At 35.4% G+C, this 12,195-nt stretch overlaps 1 long non-coding RNA gene across 1 annotated transcript; it reads left to right on the top strand.

Moving 5' to 3' along the window:
* Positions 1-361: 361 nt before the first annotated feature.
* Positions 362-8,468, top strand: LOC121411352. Its single transcript, XR_005969453.1, has 2 exons — positions 362-582; positions 8,430-8,468. It is a non-coding gene; the product is annotated as an uncharacterized LOC121411352 (long non-coding RNA).
* The last annotated feature ends 3,727 nt before the right edge of the window (positions 8,469-12,195 follow it).

The raw sequence follows: 12,195 nt of genomic DNA, 5'->3' as shown, positions 1-12,195 counted from the left end.
AACACCCCACCTCTATCTTAACTGTCAACCTTCATTTCACCCCCTCAATATTGAAAGCTCATCCTCTAACTCTTTATCCCATTCTCCATCAACCTTACCCTCAGTCCTTCCAATTTTAACCATTCCCAATATAATGTAATATCTTTCCCCACCCCTGTTTTAATACCTCCCTACCACACCATGAACAGCCTTTCCCCTAGACTCCACATCCACCCCCCCCCATTCACCCCTCCCTCTGCCATTTCTTTCTGCCTCTCCTTTCTGCACCAGCCCCACCCCCACAATCCTCTTAACCTGCATGTTCCCTGACAGGAACTGCATCGCCTATGAAATGGTCAACACAGTTGCCAGCGCAGGCAGTCATCGATTCAGGTTGCATGGCATTAAGTAGCATTTCCCATCCGTGGCTTGACGAGATCCTGTATCACGCCGGGATAATTGCGTTATGATAGTTCATCGCTCAGAGATACAAATTGAGAGTCTGATCATCGGGGGTATATCCCAGCGCTCTTCTTTGTCGTGACTTTCAAAACCTGTTCGGACTGTGAGTGGGAGACATAAACCTGAATTGTCATTGAGAAAGTGAGTATCTGTCATGGATTCCCTTGCCAAAACTCAAATTCAGGGAAGTTTGTTCAATAGCGGATTGCAGTCACCTGCTACTTGTTATTCATTGGATCAATAATGATAGAGGATTTCATCTGTGATGTGTTCATTAGGAGACAATCTCTCTTTTTTTCACTTGTGAGCTGAGTGTCAATTGAAGTTTACAGATGTTCGTCTGTTACTTGTTATAATGGATTAGGAATGATTATGAATCATGCCTGTGATTGTGCTCAATAAAAAGACAATCAGAGTATTAAGCCAGTTTTTGATTTTTAATTGATTTGGCATTTACCACAGGAAAGAATCAATTTTTCCTTCCATTATCCAGTCACCTTTGGTCAATGTTTATTCAATAATCATTTGGAAGAGTTATCACTGAATGATATATCGCCCACCCATTCAAGTGGTTTATTAATCATAATCGTATATTCATCATTTTTTGAAGAGATTCCATCGCTGCAGCAGGTTGATTTTTCATCTTCTTGATTTACTATAAAGCTGGATAATCCAGGAAAGTGTTATACTTGGTATGTGCATGATCCATGGTATGTGTATGTTTTGCTGCAAATATGAATGGATGGCCATATTTATTTCTATTCCATTAGGTATTTGCTAGTGCAGGATGTCACTCTTGTTTACTACTGTAGAAGGTCCTCTTTCAGGCTGTTTTATTCTATGCAAAATTTTGTTCCATTGGATCTATTCAGAGAGTTTTTGTTTAAATATTGATATGGGTATTGTATGCTTAATATGCCTTTGATGATGCAAACAGGTATTGATTACTGATTATTTGTGGATTTTTTTTCTGGATTAGATTGGTCAGCATATATGCAGTGAGTAGATTTTAATATGTTTGTACCATCATTTCAGTCAGTAAAAATGGTTTATATTTCCTTTTCTTTTGAATTTTACTTATGAAGTAAAAAAATAATGTATGGTGAAGATCATATCAAAGAAGAGATCTTATTGCATTAGAAATCTATATTGGTCGTGCAATTTTATTTGCTATAAATTCTTCTTTGTTGCTGATTTTTAATGTCTAATGTTCACCTATTGGTGTTGTACCCCACATATTTGGACTTCAGAATCTGCAAGACCATTGAGTTTAGTCAAGTGAGGATAATTTTTATTGCTTCTTAATCAAGTTTTCCTTGTGCAGCTGCAAATAAATTGGTAATTGATTACAGGAAAGTGTAGAGCCAATACAGATCATTATTGGAAGGCTGATATTTACTGTGCGTTAATACCACAAACCCATCTGTCAATACAAAAAGGATGCTCAGCTTTATACTGTGAATGTCCTTCTTGCACCAGGGAGACCAGTGAATTCATATCTGCAGAAGATCTTATCTTGAAGTCACAAAGTGCTGTGGTATATGCTTGAGCTAAGATAGTGGTAATAATTCACCTAGAAAGCAATTAAAAGACATCCCCACATACTTTTGACAAATGATTATTACTATTTTATTTTGTACTCATGATTGAGAGAAACGTTTTTTTTTTTTTCATTTCCATCATTTCCCTGTTTGGGTGCATGATGGAAAGCCCACTGGACATTTTTTTTAACAGCATTATTGCAAATGGTTTCTATGATGATTCAAAATGTTTAATCTAGCGAGGGGAAAAATGCATTAAGAAAGTTGTATTGGAAAATGGGGAAAAATTATTAAAAGATATTAAAATGAATATTGCGAGCTGTTTTCTGAGGAATTTTATTTCTCGTAGGAAATCCATTTCTCATTCGGAGTATTATTGAATAGTGATCATGAATTTGTATGCATGTATTGAAATGAGATATTTTTAGTGTGAATACTGCATGCACAGGATAAGAAACAGCTACCTTTTCAGAATGGTAACAGGTACATGTTGATGTAGGCCTTAAATATCATCTATACTTGTATGCCAGAAGAGTGCTGTACTTCTACATTGTATTAATCCATAGGAGTCTCTCTACTAATGCACTCTATGGAAGGTCATTGCCTTTGTCAGATTGGGCTGAGACCCGTGCCCCTCCCTCTATAGCTGGACATGGTACTTTCTTTTTCTGTACACCTGTAAGTTTACTCTTCTTGTTCATCAACGAACACAAATTCGAAAGGAAATCTTATCCAGAAATCCATGGTGCTTCTTGAATTATTATTGATTTGACTAAGTCCACTGTCTTCAATGACAATCAATTGAAGGTGTTGTTTTTAGGTCGACGTGCCTTTTATTTCAAGGAGCAAGACAATTCTGCACTCACTGGTGACTATTTTGTTTTTGCTCCAGGCATTATCAATAAACTTTGCTGTTTATAGTTATTTTTACCATGCAATTTGATCCACAGTCAATAGAAATGTCATATTTGAATAAGAAAACAACTTAAAACAAATATTCTTCACATTGAATCATATGCTTTCTTGTCATTTTTAATTTGTTAAACTTTTTTATATTAAAGAAAAATCTTAAAAGGGCTCTTATATTTGAATTAACTTTAATCAACAAGTGTCACTCCTCATGGTTTGTTTGGCAGGGGTAATACTTTCTTTTTTTTATCTTAACAAAATAAAAAATGAGTGCACAAATTCCTGGGGCAACTAACGTCTATAAGTGTTTTGCATTTGAAATTCAAAAACGGTGAAATAAAGGTAATTACTGGTAGCTCATTCTAGGCTTTCGATGTTACGCAAGTGTGTGTCTGTCATTAGAAGTTCCTTCCAGCTATGTCACCTTGGCTTTGCGTTCTGTTAATCAGTCACGTCACCACTTCCTCGGCCGATTTGAATCTTTTATAAACCAAATCCATACGAGGTCAAGTTCACGTAACTCTGATCATCATCCCTCTACAGTTTAGAAAACCCCCTATTCAATTAATTGATAGTGCATCAAGATTGATTCAAGGGTGGCTCACTCAACCTCCCTCTACTTTTCGGTTTATCAGAGCGAGGACCGTTGTCTTAAAAAGTCAAGGACCCGGCAGACGTCATGTTCTGTATCTGCCCAAGTAAAAGTAGCATAAAATTGACATGGATTAAATAAGGACAAGAGGGTTATAGGAATTGAAGTGAATCATGTTTCTATTAGCCCCCATGCTGCTCAGTAGTCTGGGGCAATTATATCTTCCATCCTGCTCTTGTACACACGAGCTTGTTTTCATTCATAATGCTGTTATCTTTATTATTTATTCTGCAAAATCCTTATTTTTCATTAAGAAAGATAAAATCTGCTCTTCTAAACTTCAAGAAAAAGAGAGAAAATGTTCCAATGCACTTGGATTGTTTATTCCAGGTAGAATAATTTTTGAAGGACTGTAAATCTTGTTGAGTCAGTCTGAAAGCCAGCTCATCCTAGATTTCTTCCTTCGTCTTGGATTTCCTTCTTCTCATCCTTCCTGACTATCCCCCCCCCCCTCTCTCTCTCTCTCTCTGTCATTTCCCCTTCCTATCTGTCTGTCAACCCTTTCTATCTCTCTCCCCCCCTCTCTCTCTTTCCCTCTCTCCCACCCTCATTATCCTCTTTATAGTGAGCATATATTTGAATTATGCATCATTACAGGGTTCATTGTATTCTTAATTGACAATATAATATAAATGCCTGAGTCTATGAATTTTGAGCATGATACACTGAAACAAAAATGTACATATATCTTTGCCATTAGTTAATGCTTCTATCAAAATTTATGAGAACAAATCCCAAGGGAAACCTTTATAGCACTATTCATACTAAAGCTATACCATAATTCATGATATGACAATTGCTGTTAATAGGAGCCTGTTATGCAGACTAATTTGAATTGAATACTTGTAATTGGAAGAATTATTTAAAAGTGTCTATCCCCCACTCCCCATCTTATATCTTTGTCTGTTTCCTTCTTCAAGCAATATAATGTGATTACGATGAAGTTTCATGCCCTGGGGATTGCATACAGTAATCTCTTCCCCTTTACATTTTTCATGATGAAACGTAAGATTCTTCAAAGCAACAAATCACAAGACCGTATTTACCTAAAGCCTTTCCTCATCTCGAGCCCAAGTTCAAGTCTATCCCATAAGTGCTGCTGAAAATACACCATAATCTTTGGATGCTTAGCGTTTAATTCCGGGCTTGAATCTCAATTTGACGCAGATTTGAAGTATTTTCTCCTACTTGTATTCCACTTGTGATACACTTTGAGATCTATGTGACAAACATCCCTGCATCTTAAATCCAGGAAAATTCTTCTTTCTTATTTTCTCTGTGAGACTGTTTTTACAGGTGTTCATTTTAAAATTTGTTATTCCATTATTGACACATTTTCAAACTGAAGTGTAGGCTACATGAGGGATGCTTTTTTCCCCATTACAGTCAGTATAAAGTTGCAATAAAAGTAGATTAATGATGATAATAGTCATTAAAAAAATTGACTTTATTTTCAATTGTAGTATATTTATTTTGTTCCTATATGACTTGAATCAAATCATTAACCTTCCAAGACTTTCTCAAAAAAAATGTGCCGATTGTCTCCACTTTATAAATGCAACTTCTTAAAATTGTATTTTGCTAGATTTCATTTGTATTATATGCATTTCTAAAAAGTTTAAGATAATCACAATTATTTTTTGAAGACTACGTAGGAATAGACTGTGTGGGAACTTGCCTTAAAGAAAAATATAAAACTGATCACTCCTCAGCACAATAATGAACACTGAACTTTGCAGAAGCACTGAATTAGAAGAATTTATTTAATAAACACTGCAACTCAAAACCCTAACAAACTTGCAATCTCCAGAGTTCGATAGGATCCATGTCATTGTTGAATCTGTTTATGCCAAGAAACCTAACCTATTTTTGCTTTTATTTCTGAAGAGAATAAGAAAAGTCAAACAAGTAGCCACATCCTGAATGTTGTTCACCCTAAATTATCTTTTATTTTGGATCTTTTGGTCTTTCATTAAATCAAAAGCAAGGATAATGAAATGCTGGTAATACAGAATTAAGTCCTGAATGTACCGGTTATCATATTTGTGCACCTCCTCTTTCCCCTAATGTGGTTCCATTCTAGATATTTTTTGTTTATAGGTGGCAGGATGTAGTTTGGTGCAATTTGGAAAAATACGTAAACTACTGAAAATTCATCATTGCCTGCAGAATTATTTGATTTGTCCTTGCATGGAATGCATCCCGGTCGTCTTTGGGCGATTTCCATCAGAAATTTTCATCCAGCAGTGACGTCAGGCATGAAGGCGGATGCAGTGTAAGCTCTGGTTTCAATTATTGGATGGGTAGGTTTAAGCTCTTCTGAGGTAAGGCGGATAGAGCCAGTGCTCCTAGCCGCGGCTCAGCCAGTGGTCAAAGACGAGAGATTGAAATGCAAATTCATGTCAGCCCTAAATACCATGGTGGACATCCGGTAATTCAGATATTACTCGGCTTTATTGCGGATCAATGTTTGACTTGTTTGCTGGGTTTTTTCTCTATCAAAAGGAGTATGTTAACTCTTGTTAGACAGTCGCAGTGGATCTTCTAGTTCTGCACTTGTCATGGATTTCTAATTTTATGCATTGTTCTGCTGTGAGATGGTCGTTGAATTGAAATAAATATTGGTTAATTCTTCTGTCGTATTTGATGTATTGTTTACTCCAAGAGATCTTGCGGTATCTGCATTCTTCAAATCATCGCCATAGTTGTTAACGCTTCCCTCTGACAGTCCAGATCATCAGGGAATTGTTTGGAAGATAATTAGGGACCTGATATGTCGTGACCTGTTTTGACAGTTTAAACCAAGAGACATCACCAAATTATCTCCTCGGTAAGGAAAACGGTGCCTGGGGGCTTTAGAAGGAGCAATACAACAGAAGCTCGCAATGATCTACTCACCTATGTCCAGTGTTTCAGGGAGAGTGCATAGACTAAAATATCTTCTCGATATTTCAATATTCTTTTCTAGCTAAGGCAGGGCGCGACAAACCTGCTTGCCCAGGGCAAGTGACAGGGCAAGTGACAGGGCAAGTGAAAATGACGTGCAGGCAAGCACTTCTCAAAATCAATTGCCCGATCGGGCAAGTGGTTGTTTTGGAAATGAAATAAGTAAATATCAGTAGACCCTCTAAATTTCCATATCTTTGGATAATCACTACTTTCTCTCATATTATGTCAAACCAGAAAAAAAAACAGTGGAAACTGATATTCTTTAGCCTTTGTAAGTACTTGAAAGCAGACATGGGCATAAGAGCTATCGAGTATAGGTGAATTTCCTGCATGAGACTCAGGTCACAAGAACTCTGTTAAAGATTATTTAAGGTCTATGATTTTTTTTGGCTCTGTTGGGGTATTTGTTCAATTGCAATCATAACTTTTTAAAGTTTATGAATCTCATTCATGAAATGTGGACAAAGGGGTAATCAAGTATCATTGATCATCTTGCACAAGTTTTAGGTCACATGATACATGTAGGTCTAAGGTCATTTAGGGTCGATGAACGTAGTATATCATTACCATATGAATGGTGTTTTTGTGAATAATTATCAATAATTGTCAATGTCAGCACTGTTGCTATATTGCAACACATTATGCAGGCGTGTTTGCCGGAGGCGTTCCACTTGTTTCTTAGACATTTGAAATTATGTTTTGATTAAAAAAAAATCATTACTGACAGCCACTTGAAAATTGTTGAAAATCTGTTTGAATCTGAATAATATATTGCTAATTGGTGTCAGTGACAGAATGTCTTTCCCACAGCTTGAATGTGTTAAGATAATCGTTAGCATAATCAAGCCTGCCCCTGACATTTCAAACAATTATGCATCAGTGACCGTCCTTTCCATAGCATGGTCCTTGAGAAAGAGGACAGCAGACATGTATCTCCTTTCACGTTAGCCTCCATCTCTTGCGAAGGAAAAGCGATCTCATCTTATGCAAGATGTAACAAGTTTGACTCCATGGAGTCTACGAGCTATTGACGTGCTGTCTTGTTGTGGGTAACAGCCGTGGAGAGGCCTGGAATCGCAGGATCTGTGTTTTCGTGGACATCAAACTCTCAACAGAGGGAGGTGCAAAAGTTTAGCTGTGCACTTGCATTATGGATTTCAGTATTTTTGTTCTTCCAAGTTTGGCTTTATTGTATTTATCATCATTTTGAATCCAGAAAGTATGAATTCTTCAATTTTTTGACGCTACAGTTCTTGTCATTATTTTGTTCTATAGTTAGTGGTATGAGTCATTTGATACTGGGTCTTCTATTGAATTGATTATGGTGTAAATGATATGATAAACCCTAATAATAGAGGAATCACCTTAAGGATATCCAAATACCTGCAATTACTTTATTGCTCTTGTTTAATTATTGTAATATATAATTTCCTGTATTTCATTTGCATCATAAAGCATCTGAATGGTATTTATTTCTTTCTTAAAGGTTTGATCTTGATTTGAATCATGTTCAGTTCCATTTCTTTGATCAAGCATGCTATAGTTGTCAGGTGTTCTTTCCCTCTCAAGATGGGGTTAATTTGTATGGAACAGATGACCAGATCATTTGTATGATGTAGATTATGAATCCATTTCTTTATTTTCTTGTGAACAACAATTAAGGAATTGATAAATCATGCAAGAAAATGTAGTTGATTCTAAAAACCCTTCATCCTTGAATAACAATAAATTATAATTTGTGTCATCTGAATCTCAATTATATGGGTGGGGTTATAATTGTAGAATAATCTTAATCACTATTTGATATCTTGAGTGTTCCCGAAAGAGGAAGTACTTGAATGTGATTTATCACAACCAGCAAATGTTACATCAGAATTCATATTTCCTGATTATGATCTTTATATTGTGTATACACTTTCACTTTTCTTTGCTATCAGAATTGGAAAGCTTCAAACAGACTTGAACCAACCGGCATTTAAAAAAAAGCTCTTATGCTATCTGTGACTTTTTAACTGTGTGGCAAATAAACAGTACATTTTTCAGATTTCAGTCTATTTCAGTCAGTGGAGAAACTGTGTTAATGTAATGCCTCAACATTTCATAGCTGTCAAAAGGGTGAATTTAATTTGAAGGAAACTAGTGGAACTTTGGTTTCCTATCCTGCTGTGCAGTTGCAGAAGAAACAAACTGTCTTTACGGGATATCATCACCAAACTTTGAGAATGGTGCTTGTTTCTCAACAAGATTCAACCATTTTTATTTGATCAAGTTACTCATTGAAGGACAAATGCTGCTGTGAATGTATATTTAGCATCCTTCTCAACTTTTAGTTTCATGCTTCGAGTGACAAGTTTTGAGAAACTGTCTAAACTGTGATAGACAATGCATTTATGCTTCTATATTACAGCTTCATATTAACTTGAGACATTGTATATGAAGACAAAGTTTGTTGATGTATCCGGAGAACTTTCCCCAACTGACTTAAAATGAATGCTATTGCATCAGCTTCATAACTTTTCGTTCAACGCTGTGAACAAATTATTCCATTCTATCAAGTGTTTTCGGAGAAGATATTTCAAATGAACTTCTCCGCCATGTTTTCGCTGAGGAAGGTGGGCTCCTCCCACAAGGAGCAGAAGGAGAAGGAGGCAAGGGAATTCTTCCAGGAGACCACGCCCAACATCATGTCCATGCTACCGGGGTCGAGGACCTCCAGGACCAATGCTGATATGGTATGTAGTGTTTGATATAAACTGTGAGGAAATCATGTCATGGGTTATGAACATACTGATAGCTTTCCTGTCATTCAATCAAACTAAGAATAATTTTTGCTGAATATGATACAATGATTGAGAGAATGGTGATAGTCTGATAGAGGTGGTGTTGGTGCTGCTACTGCTGCTGATGATGAATGTGATGATGATGATGATGATGATGGCGATGATGCTAAATAATGATATTGATGTTCTCTGCTAAATTTGGGAACTATTTTTGTTATGTTAAACTAATATATAGGAATAATATAACACAGAACCAAATTCATTATGCTTTATTAATTCTCAACAAATGTTTACCAACCACATCATTTTAAAAACGAAATAACAGATATGTAGGCTACATACATGTACAAGTGTAGTAAGTTCCGTCTCATTTGACACATTTGCACATCTTTCCACTCCATAGGTATAATGTTTTGGTGAAGATGAATTTTTTAATACCAAACATACAAAATTATGTTTGTCTCACCATATCATTTACTATTTAACTGTATCCATCTACCATTTCATATAGGCATGCTTGTATGTTTAAACTGCTGCATGTAGACCAGTGGGTCAATACCCGTAATGAAAATATGTTAAGTTATTGATCATCCAATCTATTTGGCCAGTAGAAGTAATTATTAGGCCATTGTTATTTATTGCATCGATTGTGCAGGGTTGACATTGGAGTAATTAAGATTGATGTTTGTTATTACTTCATGGACTGGAAGGAGATATTGATTGATGAAATATTCAATACATCTAAAGGTCTATCCTAGAAATTTCATATTTTTCATATGAAGCATATTGGACATAGATTTCATTATGATTTTACAATAGTATGATTTGGATATCCAATAGAAGCTTACAGATAGTAGAATGTAAAGTGTAGATTAATAGCAATTCAATGGAAACATACATATTGACATAGTTTGTTAGCAATCTCTTTTGACTTTTCAAACTCATTTATATTCTTTATTCAAATTTTGTATTCGTATACCGCTTGCTTTATCATTTATTCAACTTACGTGGTGGATATGAAAAAGGAGGGAGGGGCAGAAGAAAAAAGAGAGGCAAAATTATTGTTGATAGTTCCACCTCTATACAGTAGGAAGAACATTACTTAAACTATCAGCTTGACATGTCAGGCTTTGAATAGTTCAAAGTATGTATGCAATAGGCGAACTTTGCCATTTTTAAACAGAATGTGTCATTAAACAGAAAGATAGTGCCTTTTTGCTCTGAGGGCAGTTTACTCTGACTACCTTCTGGCCTGCAGGTATAAGAACTAAATGTTGAATGACCATTGATCCTGCATATTGTATTTTAGCGTAACCTTTGCAGCATATCACGTTCAGATGGAGCCTGTGTCGCAATATTTATGTAGAAATGGCTTACACCCTGCTATCTCTGATCAGCAAATTATCCTCTTCAGAATTATCTCAAGAATATTTCTTTCCAATGGAGACACATTTTCATGGGTTCACCTTTATCTCAATATTTCAATCTTGGAGTTAGAATTTGTGAGAAATAGCATTCTATAGATTATTTAGCTAATTCACGTCTTCTCGCACAGAATAATTTATCAATGGAACCTTAAGCTGAGATATTTTCAGGATTCTGTTCTATACTGATATTCCTATTGTGTCTCTTGAAGCAACTCAATTTTGAATGGTAACTTTAGGTTGTACTAAATAAGTTATAAGTTTAAGTTATCATTCAAAATTTGTGTTGTTTATTAGATTATAATATCAGAGTCATATTTATATTCAAGAAGTATTTAGTAACTTGGAAGTATATCAAATTTTTAAGAGACCAATTTGGCTTGTAAATTCAGTATTATTTCAATGAAATGCCTGCAACGTTCTTCAAGAAAAAAAATCCTTTGCTTTTTTTGGTATCTTCCTGTCGCCCACTCAAAATATATTAGCCCCTCCGGGTTTGGATCTTTAGAAAGCGATGAAATTTGCCATGATTCTGCTGTTTTTCCTTATAGATGATTTATCCTTCACGCTCATTTGGGTGAAAATGATCCATGCAGATATTTATATCTTGGGTGATGAAAAATGAAAATCTCTGGATGTTGACTGTGTGAGTTTCCAGGTTATTATTGAAGAATAAGGATAATTATGTTGAAAATGTGTCTTTCTCTTTAAATCTTCAAAACTTTTGGAAAGTTTTATTGTTGATGATTATCACTTCCTTTTTTTTAGATTTAAGAGGTTTTTAGGAGAGATAATTAATATAAATTGTTTAACTTGGAGTACTATTAAACCCTACAAATATTTTCCTATCATTTTGAAATACCATTCACCTCATATATTGTTGATAGCTTTGAAATTCCTAATGGTCAAAACCTGAAAACTCCATCTTCACATTCTGTAGAACTAATTATAAACCAGACCATGAACATTAAATTGTTTTTATTTCTCATGAGATGAGATGAGGCAGAAGAGGAAGGAAATTACATCCACTAATTATTTCTTCGTTATTCTTCATTATGGTTGGGTAATCCGCGATCACGTCCTGAAAAAAAAAACCTGCCTGGCTCCAGACGGATGTCTATTTCTGGTGCCAGTGATTCATAACTTTATTTTCCACCTTGGGGCATAAAAAAGGACAATTTTAAAAAGAACGCAGTAGGAGGGAATCTGTCATAGCTTGTGTGGTATATATTAAAGTTGACCTGATATGTCAAAGTAATGTAATAATTTGTTTTGGCTCTATGGCACAGAATTACATTTAAGGTATACTTGAAAGGTTGAATTCAAGTGGAATGAAAATTCGGGTTTGTCTGATGGCGAATGCCTTAAAAATTTTCTTTTGAATTCAGAATGTTCTTGAATATGATTACCATCTTATAAAATAGACTTTTTAGTAGAAATATAGCAGTGAGAGGGGTTATGTTTAAAGATTATATTGCAAGTTTGTGTACAGTTGATAT

The sequence above is a fragment of the Lytechinus variegatus genome, chromosome 3 (genome assembly GCF_018143015.1).
Source record: "Lytechinus variegatus isolate NC3 chromosome 3, Lvar_3.0, whole genome shotgun sequence".
NCBI lineage: Eukaryota > Metazoa > Echinodermata > Echinoidea > Temnopleuroida > Toxopneustidae > Lytechinus > Lytechinus variegatus.
The sequence above is the reverse complement of the archived record's forward strand: the minus strand, read 5'-3'. Positions and strand labels throughout refer to the sequence as shown.